This window comes from Bacillus rossius (genome assembly GCF_032445375.1).
Source record: "Bacillus rossius redtenbacheri isolate Brsri chromosome 9 unlocalized genomic scaffold, Brsri_v3 Brsri_v3_scf9_1, whole genome shotgun sequence".
NCBI lineage: Eukaryota > Metazoa > Arthropoda > Insecta > Phasmatodea > Bacillidae > Bacillus > Bacillus rossius.
The window spans coordinates 10,504,257-10,525,859 of NW_026962012.1; the positions used below are offsets into that span (position 1 = coordinate 10,504,257).

The 21,603-nt window shown below is 36.5% G+C and overlaps 1 protein-coding gene across 1 annotated transcript in view; it reads left to right on the forward strand.

Annotated features, from left to right (window-relative positions):
- The window catches only part of LOC134542579 (uncharacterized), a 434,599-nt gene that overhangs the window by 175,243 nt on the left and 237,753 nt on the right, over positions 1–21,603 (forward strand). The window lies entirely within an intron of this gene.

Sequence of the window (21,603 nt, forward strand, 5' to 3'; positions counted from 1 at the left end):
TCTCCAAGGACAGGAATCGATCGAATACGTAGGTAAATTAATTGCTGAATATTTTGATTAATCACGGTAATGACTACAATAGGTACAGTTCTTTGAACTGCACCTACCCAAAAGTAACAAAAATAGTTTCTTATACCATTCACAATGCGGCTGTTAAAAAAAAAATAGGATTTTTTTTATCTTAAACCAGAATTCGTGGTTTTTAACGGAGAACAGAATAAAGTTGTCACGGCAGAAGTAATGAAAATAAAGGACATAGCGAGGATAATAATTGCTTCCTGCCGGAAACAAAAAAAAATTTCCTTTATTCCTTTTAAAGAGCATTCCCGGCTTTATTCATGTCGTGATTTATTCCAACGTCTGCGCCGGTAGCCATGATGAAGGTTGTCCGCAGGTGTGCTCATGAATATTGAAGTGACGTCTCGCTACATACCCCGAGACCCCGAGTACAAAACTCAACACAGCAGGATCCTAATGACCGGCGTAACCACTGTTCGTCCTTTATTTGTAGTCTTGAAATACTTTAGAGAGCCCAACCCTCACCCGTGTATAAATTAAATACCGCAGACCAAATTAGCAAACTTGGTAACAGCAGTTTCTGTAACGCGTTCATTTACTCAAAATTATGTTCTGCGCGTAATTTTCTTGCGTCATACCTAACCTAACCTAACCTAAACTAATATAAAAACGAGTAATTTTTCTATTGTAGCCAATCTTTAAATGACAATGGTACGAAAATTTTATTGGCCAACCTCGTAAATAATGATTTTTGTCGTTATTATAATTATTGTAAATTCTGAATGTAATAATTTAATTAACATACTGTTTTAAATTTTAAAAAAATGCGAAAACCTTGAGTGTTTGTATTTCATTGGTACCATTAATATCTTAAAACTAAAACTAGAACAAATGAGTTATGGAGTTCGCACATTATTACAACCAGTAGTAAGATTTTTGTCTCTCCTGTAATTTGCCTCTAGACAGTGAATGAATTTCCTTATTAGACCGGCAGATATTCTATTTCAGTAAAATACTTTTCAATATTTTTTTTTGATCACCATTTAATTGCCAAAAGAATGGGACCAACTGTAAACCAGTATCTGGAGTGGTGAACTTCACTGTAAAATCCATAAAAACAATAACTGCAGAAAAAAGTGAAAATATATTTTAATCCACAGCGTTACTGTACCTGAAATGATATCTAAACAGTAAAAAAATGTGTAATGTTACATAAAATGTATATGGAAGTAGTCTCCACCCATGTTAGTGTAATATTTCATCTAAACCTGTTGGTGTAGTTTTACGCCTGTGTTCAAGTGAAAAAACTGTGAAATCAGTGCAATTCATATGGTTTGGTAAAAATGTTTAGCTTTTGTGATATATTAAATTTTACTTTGTGATATATAAATTAACATATTATGTATATGTATATTTAGCATAACTGTCCGTTAATCTCAATGCATCGTTGAGTAATTTCAAAATAATACTGAACATGTCTGTACTACAGTAGAACTCCAACTCCCTGTACTTCAGTAATCTGGATCGCTTTGAGAGAAAAAAAAAATTACTAAAACAACGACTTAAGTGGTTTCATTCGACAGTTATTAGTTGTTACAGTACGATCAGTTATGCGCACTTTGTTGGGCTCTTACCCAGACTGGTTTGTCACCATTCGTTCCATCTTCCGTAAACGTTTTTAAGTGAAACTTCTTTCTGAGATGGTAACAATATTCGAGCGTTACGAAAATTCCGATCGCCTGAGGGTAAATGTGGTGGGGTAACTGGGAGAGGAGAGAAAATAGTTAAGTACGTGGTAGAGGAACCGTTATAGAGGCGGAGACGGCATGGCACAAACTTTCACACCCACTTTAAAACATACGTTTACACGGCCTTTAACAGCCTTTCACACAGACTTTCACACACACTTTTACACATACTTTTACACACACTTTAACGCACATTTTGACCTGACAACGTCTAATAAATCTATGAACGTCGCCTGCACGCACGAAAAAGTGTCCCGTTACGCACATTGTTCCGTTACGCAGTGTCCCGTTACGCTCATTGTACGCTTGCGCTGCATCTATCTCTCTTCAACTCGATTGGCCTATGCGTACGAGGAGAAGAAAGACAGCGGCAGCACACAACTTACATCTACACGTGAACTGTTTCGTCGACTGTTTATAAAGTGAAGTGAAAAGTTAATTTGGTTTTCATTGCTTATTACAAAAAAAATTCGGCAATAAATGTTAATTATTCTTGCATTTTAAAAATCTGATTACTAGTATAATTTCAAGTATTTATTTTTTTATTATTAAAATAAAAATGATTCATTTTATTCATAAAAGTAATTATGCAATCATTTCATCAGTGTTTTGTTATGATTTTGTCACGTTAAACTATCGTCCGTAAACCGACTTTACAGACAACCAATTTTTTTTGCAGACACCTGTATCCATACTTTTGGCACACCAATACGTTTGTTATGTCCCCTATGGTTTCTGCTAGAGTGAATATTTACGGGTTTATGTTGCTACAAGTGGGCCCGCCATCTTTGTCCCACATTTCCGTAAATTGACTTCCCTTCCATTTTCACGAAATTACTCCTAACAAATGCCACATAAGAGCTAAGATGTGTTCACATAAAAAATTCAATGAAATTTTATAACTATCCTCTAACGTTTTTTCCCCTTTCTTGATACCAATTTTTTTTTTCATTACAATAAAATTTTGAACTTATTCTTAGTGATAGCATTTTTACGATTCTTCCAAAATAATTCATTTTCAAGCTATCAAACTAACTAGTAGCATTAGTCTTTAAACAGATACAGTTTGTTGTTTTGCTAACCAATTGGCAATTGCTTATCTGAGGGGCTAACTTTTGAAATACACCCACTCCGTGGAATAATATATCCATGGCTATGGGTAGTCAAGGCGCTAAAGGCACCCGTTGAAAAATCATAAATAGAACAAACACTTTCATTTAATTTACACTCAGTATTTATTTAAAAAATATATAATATCGTGCAATTGGAAATTATGTTTGGTACAAATATGAAATTTAAAAATAAATATTGGAAAAAATTGCATATAAATTCATGCGGTTGATTCAAACAAATATTTTGTTGTTGGAAATATCTGGTTCATCCAAAAATATTGTTTTGCCAAATAAACTAAGTATTTTGTTAGGGGTACAAAATCGAATATGTTGAACCTATAATCCAGTATGGCCAACCAAATGTTTTGTAGCATCAAGTAAATATTTCTTTCGCCATGTACAAACAAATATTTTTGAAGTGAAACTTCTTTGGGCGCAATGGGAGAAAAAATTTCAAGGCTGAATTTTAATGCAACATATTTTTTTTTTCCTAGCCTAAGTTAATTCTAAGTGTGTAGGGGAGGGTCCAGGTTAGGGGAGGACATAAGTGTGTCTCAGGCCGAAGCCTATACACTCTACCATGCGGGTTTTTAACCATGCAGGACAAGGGCGCGTGAATCATGTGCTTATTGGGGTTTATTGGCCAGCCATGGCTGCGATTGGCGCCATGACTGACGCCCCATTGGTCGCCTAGCTTAAAAGCTAGCTAAGTGTGACCCAGGTAAAACCTGCATAGACACAGGGAAAACCCTGGGCCGGTTCATGCGGGGATCAATTAACATGCATTAAGCAAGCAGGTAACTACTGGACAAGAGGAAGAAGGGTCCAGGTAAGAAGAGTTGGAGGGGCTGAAAATCAACCTTGGTGGAGTTGGGTGCTTGGGCCTTGCGGCTCGCATTTAAAGTTGGGAGCTCCTGGATTATTATTAGCCAGGGGCGCATGCGCCCCCAGGGGCGGGCGACTTCACGTCAGCCCAGCCACAGCTGCCCAGGCAGCCACAGTTAAGACAGAAGCGGGCAGACGAGCCAGTAAACCGGCTCGAACTGCTGGCTCTCGGAGCGAAAGGCAGCCTGACGTTGCGCCATCTTCATCTTCATTCTTCAGGTCAACAGCAGTACTTTTCAAGCCAGGGTGGGGGGAGGGAACCAACCTCGCCACCCAAAATCCCCGAGACGGTTTAAGGTCGCGCCGCTCGAGGCTACTGCTGCCACACCTACAGCAGCCCCAGCTGAAGGTTCCTGATGTCTTCCTTCAGAGTTCCGATGCATTTCAATTCCGTTGCGCGCGCAGCAGTTCACAGCTCCGCAAGTTCCAGCCCGCAGTTCGTCTACACTTCGCATTTTTTCAGCACATCGAGCTCCCCTGCGGGCCTTCACCGACGAAGCTGCTTCCTGCCACGCGCCGAGCTGCATTCAGGCTACCTTTCACACCGACAGCCGTAATAACGACTCCGCAGGCCGGCCATTGGTCCGCGGACTGCTATTGGTTATTCACAGCCACCCCAGCGAGATTGCAACTCTCGAGCTGGGCTCCCGTATCCGCCACCCGCGGGACGCGGTCGGTAGCAGTTGGCGCTGCTAGGCCGCCCTCAGCACGCACACAAATCCCACACGCACTGCCAGCCTTCGGTTACCCAATAGGTCGCAGGGAACTCCCAGCCAACAGCCCGCGAGAGAGATGCGCACGCCCCGAGAATTCGACACTAAACCGTTGCGGACGGTGCAGAGAACTCGGCGGTCCGCGGGCTCCACGTGGCGGCGAGCGGCTCAGGTTTAACCCACCATGCTGCAGGGATAGGGACCCACCCATGATGTAAAGAAGAGGAGGTGAAACCGTCCGGCCGCCCAAACGCGTCCTCCACTGCGCACTACGTCACCTTGGTCGCACCGCCCAGTCTACACGCAGCGCGCTTACGGGAATACGACGCAGAGACAGTTCATTTACAATCGTTTGAATAGTAAGAGTTACCACGAAGGGTAAAAATACTTTGCTATGTACATTGTATAGCATGCATTTAGAACATACAGTTTACATAAATGTATTAGCATCGAAACGCGGGGTTTATTTATAATATTAAAATGAATCGCAAAATGTGTTGGTAAGCGCATAACTCAACAACGCCTGGACCAATTAGCCAATTTTTTTTTAAATGTTCGTTGAAGTTCAAAGATGGTTTTTACGGCGAGGAAAATTCCAATAATTGCCGGAAAAACCCTAAAACCAGCCCTTTTCTTTTTCCCATACAAACTTTTTCTAACTAAAACGAGCACTCATTGTTGTTTAAACAATGTAGGTATGTTCCTAACGTCAAAGAGTCAATTTGCACTTTATTACCTCTGTACAAAGTTCAATCATATCTATCAAAACAGTGTGCGTTGGAGCACAGATAAACAAAAAAAAAAAAAAAAACCGTAATCGAATAGTTCAATTTTGTCGGCTTCGCGATATTATTTCATTTGTTTTATTTTAAAATGCATCAGTTTTCAAGTAATTACATCAGTCAAACAAAACCAGCGTTACAAAAAGTATTTCATAAGTTAATGTTTTTATTATTTCATTTCCCTATTTTAAATACGGCTTGAATGATTTGACTCCAATTCATATCAAATTTTAAAAAAGTTGAAACAACAACAAATGTCAATGTCAGTGTTTTTTTTTTCTTGTATTTTAGGTTACCTACCCTAATGAGTTTGCTTTTGTCAACTTATACACGAAACAAATTCTTACCTATTTAGTGTTTTGTGCAGTGTTTATTTAACTATGATCGTTAATTATTGCATGTGACAAAATATCTATAATATAGATATGCCTCCTATTAAACGAATCAATTTAGGTAGAAGAACCCGAAATGCTACAAACCAAGCTAATTACCGATCTAATCATGCACTACAATGAAAATAAAAATTATTATGTTTCACATGATTAACAATAAAGAGATTACTTATTTTATTATTTATCTTTTTATTTATATGTTTTATTTAATTATATTTCTTATTCACAACACCCTATCACTAGGGTGACGGTTCTGTTCAGGAGAATTTTTTGCCCCGACTTAAAAGATGTAGGAACAAAAAAATGTCACATTACAAATAATTTTTTGCAATTTAATTAGGCAGTACGAAGTCTGCCGGGTCAGCTAGTATTAATAATAAAATCAACGAAGCAATATTTTTCTGCTGTTTCATCACATCAAAATGTTGATTGGGTCTTGTAAATACAGAATGGTAATGGGAATTGGAATGAATATACTTCGAAAATATTTAGTATGAATATTAATAAAATAGATAATAATAAACATTCAGGATGCAGGTGGCAAAGAATAATACAAACATAATACAAAAAAAGCATCTGACACAAAGCAAAGTTTCTATAATACGTATTTGTAATTTACATAAACATAAGCTCTTTTGATTTATTTACTAATTTTAATTTTATTTAGTTACAAAAAATAAACAAAAGGATAAATAATAATAGAAAGTATATTTAAAAATATATTTAAAACATAGTATTAAACCAAATAGCTCTACAATCTTAAACCAAAAACAGCTTGCAGGCATCACAAAATTTTTAGGTACAAATATTTTAGTCGAATGTTTTTAAACTGACTAATATCAACTTAACATATTATATAATGTTATAGTATTTATATATTTATTATATGTTATATATAATATATATTATAATAAAAAAATATTTTCCCCCTTTATTAATGCTACACAACCTAGTGTTTAGGTTAGTTCTATAAAAAACAAGAAAAAAAGTTAAATTGAAATAAATTTAGTAGTTCTCGCTGATGTCCGAACACACAAACATTTAAAAACAATTGATTTCAGTTTTTATTAATACGTTGAAATTTCATTTTTAATAAATTAATTCAATAAATAAACTTTTTACCGCGAAAGACTTTATTATTATAGATAATAACTCAGTATTTTGCACGAAATATACCTATTCCTTGACCTAATATTAACCTACAGTTAATCATATAAAAAAATTAAAAATAAATACTCGTTTTATAAAAAAGTGACATTTCTACTTAAAATCACGTTTGTTTAAACTTACCTCTGCTAACACAGAATGTGTCCCTTTTGCATACGTTCACCCACTTATTGCAAAGATCTTCATTTTTTGGAAAAGAAAAATATATTTATGCCAGAATCTCGAGTCTTTTTGAAAAGATTGTGACATCCGAACACTGCACAATTTGATATTTCAACTACATAAAAATACGTTCGCACGAGACGCAGATGAAATGGATGGGAAGCGCCTGGAAGAAGAGCGCTGGCTACAACCAAGGTGACGTAGCAAGGGAGCGCGTGGAGGGGGAAAACCTGCGCACGGTTTCACCTCCTCTTCTTTACATCATGGACCCACCTGCGCCTGACGCCAACTGACTTGCTGGCATCTAGTAAGGGTGTATTTGGGCAGAGGGCAACACAGCGGGGTTTGAGGTTATAGTAAGTTAGAAATAATTTGGTTAATTCACGTTTATTTAGAAAATAGTCTTCTCTCTCTTTCTCTCTCTCTCTCTCTCTCTCTCTCTCTCTCTCTATGCGGTTTTATCCCTTACGATATACTTACGAGTCAAGGTTTAAATTTACAATTTAAAATTTACTTATATCACGGTTACTGAGTAACACGCACCAACTCTTATCGCTTCGCATGTGTATAAGAGAAATAAGGCACACTTAACATAATTCCACTTCCTTCTGGCTTGTGCCCTTAATATTTGGGCGCGCTTTCTGGTATATTTGAACACGGAATTACTTTTGTTTTTGTATTAGACGACAAAAAAATATCTCATTTGCAGTGTTCGCCGATGTTTCTGTATCCAAGTAAAATTCCCTGCTGCAAAATTGAAATTTTAAACTGTCCGTATTCAATATGTGCAATTCATTTTGACTGGATTATTTTGAGTATATTGTAAAGATACTAAATAAAAATATCATCAAAAGATAATGTGCGTTTTTCTAAAACCAATATTTGAAATGTTTATTATTGTTTATTTGTGCTGAACGTCGACAGATACGCCATAAGTTATTTTAGTACACACACAACCACACATACCTACTGGGAAGAGAATCTTTCACGACCTATGCAAGTAACCTTCCTAGAATAGGTCTAGAGTGGTTTCCAGAAATTAAAAAAGTTCAAAATCAGGATGAACGGTCCAGAATTCAAATCGAGTCCTCTGGATTTGTTTTTAAAAACAAAGTTAATTTATAAGAAAATCCGCTTGTACGTATTTCGGTTATCTCCAGCAAATTAAATTTTTCAGGTGATATACAGAATTTGGGTTTGAAATGCCTGAATGTTTATAATCTAACTAATTTACTTTGGATTTTTACAGCGATACAAAGTAATACAATATTTTTTTCGTTTGATTACAAACAGCTTATACATGGCTGCGAAATATTTTCCTATTTATTACCGAAAATACCTTCTGTATCTACGTTTATTAATGGATCTCTCCGGACACAATTGTTTCGAAATTCTCCGTGATTTGACTGTACGCAGCAACGCACCACTGATAGACTTCTTTACCTGCACGTCCCCTCCCGCTTTTACCTGAAGTTCTTTGAAGCCAAGAGGGCAGACAGAGGAAGTGGGAGGGGGGGGGGGCGGAGAAGGGGCGCGGGGATTGGCAATACGGGAGGGTTTATTGCGACCGTCGTTTATAGAGTCGTGTATCCCACGTCTGGAGCGGAGAGCGAGAGAGAAGCTGCAAGAGTCGAGGACAGGAGCCGCGCGTCGCAGCAGCACACTCCAGACTCCAGCTGACCGGGTCATTTCGCAGCTGACCTCCAACAGTCGCTCCCGCCAACAACTGCGCAGAGTTCATTTCCAACCTGGTCAGTCTCACGCCGGTTACAAATCACGACACGTCAGGACGAGTGATGTGTAGGGATCGGAAAAATTCGCGGGTTCAATGACCACCAGGATGAACTCCATAGTTCTACGTACACTCGGTCAAATGTCACCCACTCATTGGCTGCTGTCTTCTGAGACGTCCCAACGTAGCAGCCTGTGATTCGATAAAGCTTTGGTCGGGTGTTTCTCATTGGCCCAGAGTCATCCGTGTGATTTGTGAGCCAATAGCAGAGGCAGCACTGAGGTATAACTATTTGTATTTTAACCTATCGCGAAATGAATTCGCGAATTTTTCCGGTCTCTAGTAATGTGATATTTAAGGTGATTTTTAACATGATAACGTCTTATAAATAGAGACCTGAAAAATTCGCGGGTTCATTTCGTGTTATGCTAAAATTCAAATAATTATACCTTAGTGCTGCTTCTGTCATTGGTCCACTGTTAATCTGGAGGACTGAGGGCCAATAAGATACCCTCACTTGAAGTGTCGAATCACAGGCCACCCAGTCGAGACGACTGACAAGTCAGCAGCCAATGTACAGTTGGCATTTGCCCGAGTGTGTAGAGGATATTGGAGTCTATCCTGGAGGTCATTGAACCCGCGAATTTTTCCGGTCTATACTTATAAATCGATGAACGTCGGCTGCACGCACAAAAAAGCATGACTCATTGTCACGTTCCGCCTGAGCCAAGCGTGCAAGAACCGGCCAACTACCGTGTGAGAAAATCTTCAATTAAATTCAAACAGGTTAAGGCGGGCTTTTTAACTAATTGTTCGTGATTATATTTAAACGTAATTTAAGCGTAAAATTATCGTCCGTAAACCGACATTACAGACAACCCCCCCCCCCCCCTTTTTTTAAGTGCAACTTCATTACAACCAATGGGGCGAGTCGAAACGATGGCGTCATCAGAGAGTAACACAAAAACGACAACGAATATTGCAACGATCAGAAGTGGAGCGTTCGATAGCGGAGATGGGGAGAGGGCTTGCGAATGGGGCGTTCGATATCCCTTTTAAACCATAGCACACTTGCGCGTTTTCGTTCTCCCTTACTTTTGCACTTGTATACTTGCATACTTGTGTATTTTCATACTCAAATACTTGTGCACTTTTATATATTTTTTTACATGTATACTTCATCACTCGCACACTTTCTCTCTCGCATACTGACACACGTGAATACTTGTCAATTTGCATACTTGCGGACTTGCATAATTGTGCACTTGTATACTTCATCGCACACTTTCTCACTTTCATACTTGTTTCTCACTTGCATACTTTCTAACTCGCATACTTGCACACATTATTAAACATTCTTGTACCACCATCTGCGATGTTTCACTACTAACGCGTGAGACAGCCGCTCACCCATGTGCTAGTTGTCGGAAAGAAGTTACTTAGTATGATTTTAAGATACCTTTCTTTATCAACAGGTCGTTGCAGGTGTGACAGGAATTTTTATACTTTAGTTGGAAATATTTTACGTAGATTGTCAAGGCATGTAAAGTAGAATATATTTACAATTTTTAAAATATTTTCGGATAAGATTTTATTCTTATCAAAATATTCCACTGTATTTTGACACGCGTATATTATAGGATTTTGAAGGTATTAAAGCGTAGAATGGTTTCAAAATAATAATAATAAAACGTTTGCCGCGTTTTTGCTATATCAGACCGTGTAGTTGTTTAAGGAACAGAATGAAGAATCTTTCCCGGGGGTTAAATGGGAGTCTCAAGTTGGTAGTCCTAAACAATTTTGTTTCTAATATTTTGTGGTTTTTTCCTCGTGATTTTTTACGAACGCATAAAAGCACCATATTTAGTTGTTTATAAGAAAATTTATTTTGCTAAATAAATCCTTATTTAATGGTTTTATGAACTGAAATGTAAATTTTATTTTGTCATTTATAGCATGTACTGAAGACGTGAAATCACATGATATACAGTTTTGAATTAACCGTTCTATGTAGCCTTCGTCTTAAATCGTTTTAAGTATATCATTCAATAAATAAATAAAAAAAATATGCTCTCACAAAACTACAGAAAACAGACTTTTTTTTAAAGATTTATTACTGATATATTTAAAATAAAGAGTTTGAAGTCTAACACGAGAATGGTCCTAGTTGGAGCTCACCAACATGACTTAAACGCTGCTAATGGAATCAGGTAGGTGCTCGTTTCAGCGTACTGAAATATCTCGCCTGAGCGGACCCCAGGAAGCGAAATAATAGCTCTTTAAATATTTTAAAGTAAAGTCTGAAGGATATTGTTCATGAGTTTTCCAGTAAGCGGCGTGGCGCAGTGGCCAAGCGCTTTTTAAATATTAATTGTTAAATACTGCTGGAAATAAAAAAAATTGGTTTTCTTTAAAGTCGGTTTATGGACGATAGTTTAACGTGACAACGTCATAACAAAACATTGATGAAATGATTGCATAGTTTTATGAATAAAATTGAATCATTTTATTCAACTATCACTTTTTTGTATGCATACAAAGAAGGAGTGAAATGAAATCTACAATTTAATTGATGAATTAACTTTTATTTGCACTCATTAATTCAAATAAGTATATTACTTTAACAAACAGATTATTTTAAATATAACGTTTATACACGTTTGCTATTTAACATCTTCCAATCTGTGTTATTCTGTTAAGGATAGGACGAAGATAGGAAAAGTAGGAAACGAATGGGAGTGTTTGAAGTTTAATGTGCCTCGAAAAAGTCAAATCGATGGTTGTTCCAATCGAGTGGAAGAGAGATAGATGCGGCGCAAGCATACAATGAGCGTAACTGGACACAGCGTAACGGGACAATGTGCGTAACGGGACAACGAGTCATCCTTTTTCGTGCGTGCAGCCGGCGTTCGTCGATTTATTAGACGTTGTCACGTCAAAAATTAAAAAAAAAATTAATCTGTGGATATCTAACCCGAGCCGATGCATTGTCATACAATGTGACTGACCTCTGAGCCACGCCACTGACTAAAGTATTCCTGAACAATATTCCATCAACTCTGTTTTGTAATATTTAAATACCTTTATCTCGCTTACTAGGGCCCGCTCGGGCGTGGTGTTTCAGGACTTGAAAGAGGCACCTACCTGCTTCCGCTCACAGAGTTTAAGCCAGTTCGGCGAGCTCCGACTCGGACCCTCCTCTTGTGAGGCGAAACACGAACGGTTGATTCAAAACTGTATGAAACACGATTGAATGCTTTCAGTACGTGCTGTTACTGACATAAATATCAACATAAGTTCATGAAAACCCTCAAATAAAGACTTGTTTAGTAGAGAATTAATTTTTTAAACAATTAAATGTGATTTTTGACGTGAAAACATCTAATAAATCGATGAACGCCGGCTGCACGCACGAGAAAGGATGACTCGTTGTCCCATTACGCACATTGCCCGTTACGCTTTGTCCCGTTACGCTCATTGTACGCTTGCGCCGCATCTATCTCTCTTCCACTCGATTGGAACAACCATCGATTTGGGTTTTTCGAGGCACATTAAACTTGAAACACTCCCATTCGTTTCCCACTTTTCCTATCATCGTCCTATCCTTAACAGAAGATCACAGATTGGAAGAAGTTAAATAGCAAACATGTATAAAAGTTACAGTTTAAATAATCTGTTCGTTAAAGTAATAAACATATGTGAATTAATGAGTGCAAGTAAAATTAAATTTATCAATAAATTGTAGATTTAATTTCACTCCTTCTTTGTATCCATACAAAATAGTGATAATTCAATAAAAATGATTCTATTTTATTCATAAAAGTATGCAATCATTTCATCAATGTTTTGTTATGACGTTGTCACGTTAAACTATCGTCCGTAAACCAACTTTACAGATAACTAATTTTTTTTTATTTTACTGTATAGTCATGAGCTAAAACACGAAATATTAGTAGGGACTGGAAAATTCGCCGGTTCAATGACCTCTAGGAAAGACTCCACGATCCTCTATGTACTTGTGCAGATTATACCTGCTGAATTGGCTACTAATCCGTGACACCTGTCAACTGGAATACTTGTGATTCGCTGTTTATTTTGTTGAGGATTTTTCATTGGCTTAGAGTCATTAAGGTAATCTGTGGTCCAATCACTGAAGCAGCAAGAAGTTGAACTAGTTTGGATTCTAGCCTATCGCGAAATGAATCCGCGAATTTTTACGGTATCTAAATATTAGAAGCGAAATAATTTAGGGCACTTTCACCTTAACGGGGGAAAAAAACTACAATTATTGCGATCTGCATTGGAAGTAACTGGTGACATTGGTGTTTGAAAAGCTGTAAAGTTAAAAATAATAATAAAAGTGTTTAAGATATAATTACGTTCTGGAGCCCGAGAGAGCGGGAATACCGGCCGGACGAATGGTTTGCGTGGGACATGGAATTCGGCTCTAGCGAACGAGAAGCACTCGGAACAGCTGCCAGCGCCGGACCGACCGACTGTGTAACACCGCGCCCCACCTTGTCGGGATCCGTTTCGATAATCCTTTACGGTCGACGAGATCGACTCGCTCGTCTGTTCCGTGCCCCGGCGCAGATGTCTGCGCGGTCCGTGTCGGGGCTCTGTGCCGAACATAAATCCCCGACTACTCCCTGCGTCCAGCCCTCCCGGTGCGTGTCTCTGTCAGTCCGCCCCATTCGACACGCCGAATATTTCTCGCAGACATGGCCTTCCTAAGTGAATTGGTCCCGTTACACTAATGGAAATGAGCAGAGAAGGGACAAAATTATATATATTAACTAAAAAGCCGTAAGTATAAATATAAATGAGAAAGAGCTAGTCGTTAAGAAAATAATTATTGAAATATTATTAATTAAATAAAATTAATAATTATAAAAAATAAATATTTTTGGCAGGTATTTTACATTAGAAATCTTCAACAAACTTGATGTACACTTAAATTCATGTTTCTTTTGTAATATTTCTGTGCTTCGTAGTTCTCCAATGTTTTATCCCACAAAATCAGCCTTTGCTGAACTAAACAGATCGGTGGACTTTCGTACCAGCAACGGAATAATCATTTCACACTACATTATAAAAGATAATTTATAAAATTCCGCGCCAAGTTTTCAATGAAAAATGCATATTTTGAGTTTTGCTGTCTCTTGAAGTTATTTGCGTGTGTTAAGCTCAAGCTTGTTTGGAGTCATGGTTGATTTTTAATAAAATTAATTTAGTTTATGTGTCATAAATCCTGTGTGTATCGCGGAAATCCTGCTGACAACTTCGGCAGGAATATGATGAAAGAACCATGATTGAATTCTATATTTACGCTTCAGAAGTCAACGTCATTTCATTTTGGGACAATTTCGACGGAGCCATCGCCGTGGATCAAGGCAGCGAGCACTTACCCCCCCCCCCCCCCCCCCCCAAATTTCTCAAACATCGCATCTTTACAACCCATGTTCCCTTTGACGACGAAGAAGGGAAAGCACTTGGAGTCTAGCAGACCTGAGAGGGAAGTCGCTCTTTTGGGCAGTGTAGACGTCCAATCTAGAAGAGTGGCAGTTTATAAAGTAGCGCGTCGGTGGTGCCACGTACATACTTCTGTGCACTGCAGAAACACGCAATCACATTCTCCGCACTGCAATTCAATTTAATTTGACGTGCTGTCGCCAAAAGCAGTGAAATTAAATCGAAAAAAAATAAAATAATCAGTATAATGTTGTATGGTGCTATCAATAAATTTATAGAGCTTGTTTGTATTTGTAAAATTTACGTAATAAATTATTTATTCAAGTTTTTGTTGCTTTATTTCTCTGATCTCTATCTTTAATAGTAATTTTAATTTTAAAAAAAACTATTTATTAACCTGAAATTATTATTTTTTGCACGAAGAAAGGATCAAACCAAGGACCGATATCGATCGATTCAATCATTATTTTAATAAATGACTTGTTTTGATGAATTTTGGAATTATTCCCAAATGTCTAACTTAATAAATACAGAATATGAAGATGGCGGACACGACGGCAGACAAGATGGCGGATGTCAAGGTAATAAATGAATATTGCACTCTATCGGGTAAAAATTAAACTAATATGATGGCAACGCACTTTTGCAGTTGATGCGTGTACTACATGATACACTCCTTGTATAGAATACTGAAAACAAGATGGCAGCTGCGCTCTCTAGTGTTTATTAGCGCTCCTGGTAGCATGTATTGAAAATAAAGATGGTGTCAACGTCCTTTAGCAAGTGATGCAATTATTCCTTCAAATTATAAAAATACAAGTCCAATTGCGTATTTTTTATATACCTTAAATAATTCTCAGTCTGGTATATAATTTCGTGGACGTGTGGTCAAGGGTGTATGTTTTCCGATCCAGAGGTATGAACTGTCATTGTTCGAATCACCGCGCTTCCAATGTATTTTGTAAAAAAAAAATAATTTATTTTGTCGAGATGTCAACACTAAGATAAGCAGGCAATGGAACAGCGACCTTATTTGCATGAGACAGTGCATTATTGGCTCTCTCTAAGAACAAATAGCAGAAACAAAGATGATGAAATCCAAGATGACGCCCTCTAGCAGAACAGGAAAACAAAATGGTGGCTTTGACATCTTCCAAGATGGTGGTCTCCATCAGACGACAACATAATGGCGGCTGTATCGAATGAATCTATAAAAGTGGTTGACATCAGGCTTATTATGACAGACATATTATTAGAATTCAATATGGCGACCATAACTAAAATGGCGATGTTCGGGGATTGGGTCACTCGATGACAAGATAGCGACTGGTCAAGGTCAAAGTTAAAGATAAAATTTCATTATCATGGTCAAGGTCAAAGTGATCATGTTCAAGTCAAAAGGCAAGTTCATAGGTCAAGGTCAAACGCACTTTAGGAGACGAAAACAATATGTCGGATTTTAAGATGGTGGCCTCCAGCAGGCGAAAACAAGATGACTCATAATGTAATACGGACTACTTATATTTCCCTTAGCTTTCGTGGTGGGAGATCAGTCTGCTGGTGGCATATGGGGAGGAAGAATCCATCGTCATTTTTAATCAATCGCCCTCGCCGGGTTCCAACCGAGGACTCCAGGATGCAAATTCATTTTTTTATTAAAATTTAATCAAATAAATGTTTTATAAGTTTTAAAACCATCACGTTTAAATCGGAAATTAATTTCGGATTTTCAAGATTGCGGTCGTAACGACAATTGCAACGATGATGTCATACACATACAATATGGCAACCATGACGAAATGTGCAGCATTCTAGAACCCAAGATGGTGGCCGTGATGTCACAATCCAAGATAGCAGGAATATTATTATTTATTTTTTTGAATTTATTTTTTTAAAAAGTTGAATTTTTTTTCTTTCAAAATGGAATAATAATCACGGATTTTTAATATGGCTGCCGTGATGAAAAGTGCCACGATGGCGGTCGCATTCAAGGTCAAAGCTCCTCACCAGAGCTTATTGGAGACTTCCAATGAGGAATTTGAGCCTCACTGGGTACATTTAGAATTATTGAATTTTTCTTGAACAAAAACAGGAAATTTTTCCAAAAAACGGGAATTTTTCCCTCGAAATAGGGAAATTTCTAGGAATTTTGAGGGATATGGAGTCATTTTTGAGGAATTTTGACACTAAAATGGCCGCCTTGACATCAGGACTGCCAGTCATTAACCCGCTTCACGCTCCACGCTCTACACTTTGCCCGGAGTCCCTTTACTATACTACTCATATAATAAAAACAATTTATTATGGACGCATAATCATTGAAGGTTAATTTTGGGTTTGTAATCATATGACTAAATATACTAAAAGTCTTAAGTATCTAGGCCTCGACCAAAGCGGGTTTGGAACGTTATTTTATTATTATTATTATTATTATTATTATTTAAGATTTGCAAAGAATGCTTTTGTAAAAGATACTATGTAAAAACCAAAAGAATAATCATTTCGAATCGAGAGTTCAAAACAAACAGCTTTTGAAATGCTTCGCGAATAATCGAACCATGGTAGACTCTACCTAGGTATATAATATACAGTATATAGCTAATTGAGTAATGACATATTTTGATTGATTCTGAAAATGGAAATTAAACTTGATTCAGCCTTCAGCTTTACATGTATAGTGCTTAATTATATATATCGATTAATAAAGCCTTAAACAGAATAATTCATTTAGACAGATCATATATTGTTATACAATTTTTTTACATCTAATCTATGGCTGCTGCTGTGTTTATTTTTTAATTATTCTAAATGCAGGATTACAAAATAATCATTGTAAACAAAATGTAGCAAAAGTTAATAATAATTAATAAAAAAGGAAATTTTTCAACCGGTTATTAAATATGTTTATAAATATTCACCTGATATACAGTTGATGAGTCTTAAACCGTTTCGCTTTAAAGTTTTGGAAATGTTACCCAAAAATACTTATAGCTGCAACAGTGAAATATTTTTAAATACCTCACTATTAAGAATTTCTCACTTTAAAGTATACATTTTAAAGCCCGAAATGTTTTTTTTTACTTTTATTAACAGTTCAGTATAGATTAATTTCCTTAATAAGTACCAAAACGGTGGGTTGTTTAGGTAAGTTGTAATGAGATTTCACTGTAATCGCTTCACCATTTCAATCAGATTATACAATTTTCTGATGGCCCAGTATGTATGAAAATAATTTTACATCTCGCCAAACGAGAAGGTTTTTCACCCATTCATTTCAGCATTACCTGTACGGAAATTAAACGTCGAATTTTTTCACGTTGCCTCAAGTTTTAAAATCCCAGACCCTCACTCCTCTTTCCAACAACTGTAACCCCAAATTTATAGCTAAAAAAGGAAAAGTAATTATGAAATAAAAGTGCAGTAAAAGTGTTTCAACATCCATTTACATCCATTACGATCCCGTTCTAAAGAAAAATGAAAATTAAAACTTTTTGAGGGAGAATACGGATACAATCATCCTGAAGCGTCAAGCAGATTATTTTTAATTTGTTATTTTGAGGTGACCTTTTAAGGCATACTAAGGGCGTCAGAGCGTAGGTTATGCATTAAATAAAGTATTTGTATTTATTTTGATTCGGGGATTTATTGTACAAAGCCATAATTATTTTTTAAGTACATTTACTAACATTCCAAACGTAATGGTTTTTACTTTTCATCAGAAATTAAAAATTCTGGTAATTTACCTACCCCAATAAAATTTATGGTTGGAGCCAATGTTTGTTTTAATCACCGAACTATTACTTGTGTCAAAGAAGAGCAAATAACAATAAACAACGCTTTCAAAATATTTTTTTTTACCTTTTCTATAAAACATTTTTCGCTAGTAAATTGCAAGCAATTACGTTGAAATAAATGTTGCGTGTACAACTTATAAAGACTTGATTGTAAGGAAAGTTTACTCTATTTAAATATTTCTGTTTGATAGTCAGTGACGTTGCATGTGAAATTACAGAGTTGCGTAAACATTTATCGTTCAGCGACTCTATAAGCACCACGTCTTTCTTCCTGGTGATCACAAATTGTCAGTGGTTAACCTGCTAGTGAGAAAACCTACCTAACCATGTGACCTTTTGGGTTAAAGTGTTCTTTCCCGATTGCTATGTTACTGTATCAGAGTTACTTGACAGTGGTGCATCACGTAACGCTCACTTAATTTTTGTTTGCGTATAAGAATAGTTACATTTCCGATTTTTAATTAATTTCAATAAAACTAATTTGAACATAATTTTAGACAAAGAATAATTGTTTCACATAATTTATAATGATTCAATGGTTTTTCCGAATTAAAAAATCTTATTACGACATGATATATTAGGTTACACTTATCTCATTTGCCTCATGCATAATTAATTAGTTTTTAGTTCAAATAACAATACGCTGCCTCAAATGAGTTCACGTTAACTTTTAATTAGTTGATAACTTATGTGCTTAAATAACCGGATTCCTAAAGACAGTTCTTAATTTTTTTCAATTAGTTCCACTCTTCAATCTCCGGTTCATAATGGAGTCCACGTAATTTGCCGACCAGTAACCAACTTTTAGGAGAATTTATAGCTACTAAGATATATTTGATTTAAATCACACATTCAGTGAGTGAATGTTTTAAGATTTTAAAATATATAAAATGCGTGTACCTGCGTTAGAAGTTCTACATACTTGCATAGGTGTGCCTAGACATTTCCATTAGGGGGGGGCCCTGCTAATTTTTTAAATCAGAAGCCGAATTTAGAATGTCAAATAGCCTAAATACATTCACTCATTGACTTGTTTATATTTTTGTGCAGTATCAACGAGATATGTTTACTAGTTAATATTTATATCCTTATAATTTTAGCAATCTTGAAAATATGTTTTTTTTTTTCCCCCATAGACAATGTTTAAAGTGTACTTACACATTTCCCCCCCTCGAATTTCCAATAGCTTGGTCCGGATCTACCTTGAAATGAACTTATTTTTAGTGAATGCAAACACAGCAATTCAGACAACAGAACTTTAACAAACCTCTTAAAATATATATATATTTTTTGCTTGGCCATTGCAAGGGACTTGATGTTTTAAATAAACTAAGGCGGCCGTATTTACAGAACGATAAAATGTTTAAAAATATTGTTAATTAGCATGCTGCAACACTGAAACACAGTTTGAGTGTCACAGTGCCAGGAATATACGCATATTAACGAACGCATTAGAGAAAATGCCGATCTGAGTGATTACATTAGGGGGGGCCATGGCCCACCTGGCCCCCCCTGTAGGCACGCCTATGCATACTTGGCGTACTAAAAAACTAACTATAATTTTGTATACAAAAATAAATAGGAAGGAAACAATAAAAGGACTGGATTTATATCATAAATACGGTTGGTAAGTTATCAATGCAATCAAATTCAAAAATGTAAGTAAACTCTCAGTATTCTATATTAATATCAACATTTTACAATATTAATTATTTAATTTTGCAAAATAATTGAGATAAATTGTAATTAATAATCAAAATAAACATACTGGATATGTATTTTGATTAACACTTAATTAATATTAATAATTAATAACTTGTAATGCAAATAAATTATCCATAAAAGAACATAATTTAAACTAACAATTTCCATCACTAATATTCAAGACTAATAAAAGATTTTAATTATATGGGCCAGTATTCAATATCAGTCACTAATGTTTATGATTTAAAAGCATATATAACATTATTATTTGTATGTGGTATTTTATTATCCTGTCTGATTGAATTACATGTTGCACCCGAATATTAAAAATTCATTCTCATTATATTTTATACCGCACCTAAACAAGTATAACTTAACCTTACTTATGTAAATACACTTGCAAAAGTTAACAAACCCGATTTCAATCACTAATGTTCACAAAAAACATGTTTTTAATTTTATAGACAAGTATTCAATATTAATTTCTAAAGTATATTTGAGATTCTCCTAGTGAAGCTAGCAAAAGAGATCAGAGTGAAGCATGCAGATAGCCTATTTAAGAAGCAAATCAGATGAGAAATTTTAATGGAAAAATTAAATAAAAAGCAGAAAGCTAAATTGGATACATAATTTATTGTAGGACTGTACAAGGTGGCGATACAAACCAGTATGGCTGGACTAATTTTTATGTAAGAGTCTGAATTTCCTACCGTGGTGCGCCACACGTAAAAGTCTAAATATAAATATGTACGCATGATCTATATAAACCAAAATAGCTCAATAAAAATCAGATATGGCAGCAAAATCATTACCTTTATAAGCGCCAGTATAAAATATGACAAAATATTTACACTCTAAATTCATTGTACTAGAATAAAGTCCTTAAAATATCCCGCTATCACACTGCGCGTGTAGTCCTATAAAAATGCGCGGACAACCATATTAAATATACGTATGAGATCAAGAGTTCCAAGTCCTCTGGGCCAACTCTTCCACCGAAACATAAAAAACGCATAAGAAAAAAAGTGAAGCCTATTTTAAGCAATACATAGCATCTAGCCTGGGTGTTTAATGTCTTTAATCTTCAAAAAACGTTTTTACTCAAAAAACTATTTCTTTCTTAATCCATAAAAATGAATAAAACACGCAGTGTAGGAATGTAACAGTTCATTCGTATACGAAAGAAGTGTCTGCAAACCACCACAGTGCCCAGCACTCGAGCCTAAATTGCGCTGCTATCCGAAAATGCGTGCGCTTTCATAAGGTATAGATGCACCCAAACATCTTGTAGGACAAATCGAAAAAAAGGCTCCCGAATGTGGCACGAATTCCCTCAACTGAAAGCGCTTTCAAAAGCAGTATGTATGATGGTTTGGGACCCAAGTTTCGTGCCACGTAAACCAAAATATATGCAAAAATACACCTGCAAATAGCAAAGTTATTTGTGTCACGCCATACCTTGCACAGCTGCGCGCTGCAACTGCTCCTGAGGAGTTAACTCTGCTTTTCGCGGCGTCAAATGCCTCGCATCTGCACAACGAAAATGGCCAAGCGCGGTACAGTTCTGTTCACAAGCGAGGTACACACTCGTCGAAACCCAGGCTGTAAATCTTCGCATAACGAGAACCGTGTTTTTATGAGGCTACGTTAAAGGTCGCGACACGAAATCTTGTGCGAAAAAAAAGATAAAGACTAGGTCACAGTTTGGTGCACACAATATAAATCACCCATAAAACAGGCCGAAATCTTGGCTGTAACTAAAAGGCGGCAGAAACTTACTTTGTAATTAGCAGGCCGGCATCCAGGCTGATGAGTGATGGCGCATCCCGAATCTCCGTTGCCATCGGGAGCGAAGTAGTTCTGGATCGTGTTCAGTTCTGTCCGGGAGATGCATGCCGCAACCAACCCACCGCCAAGTTCGA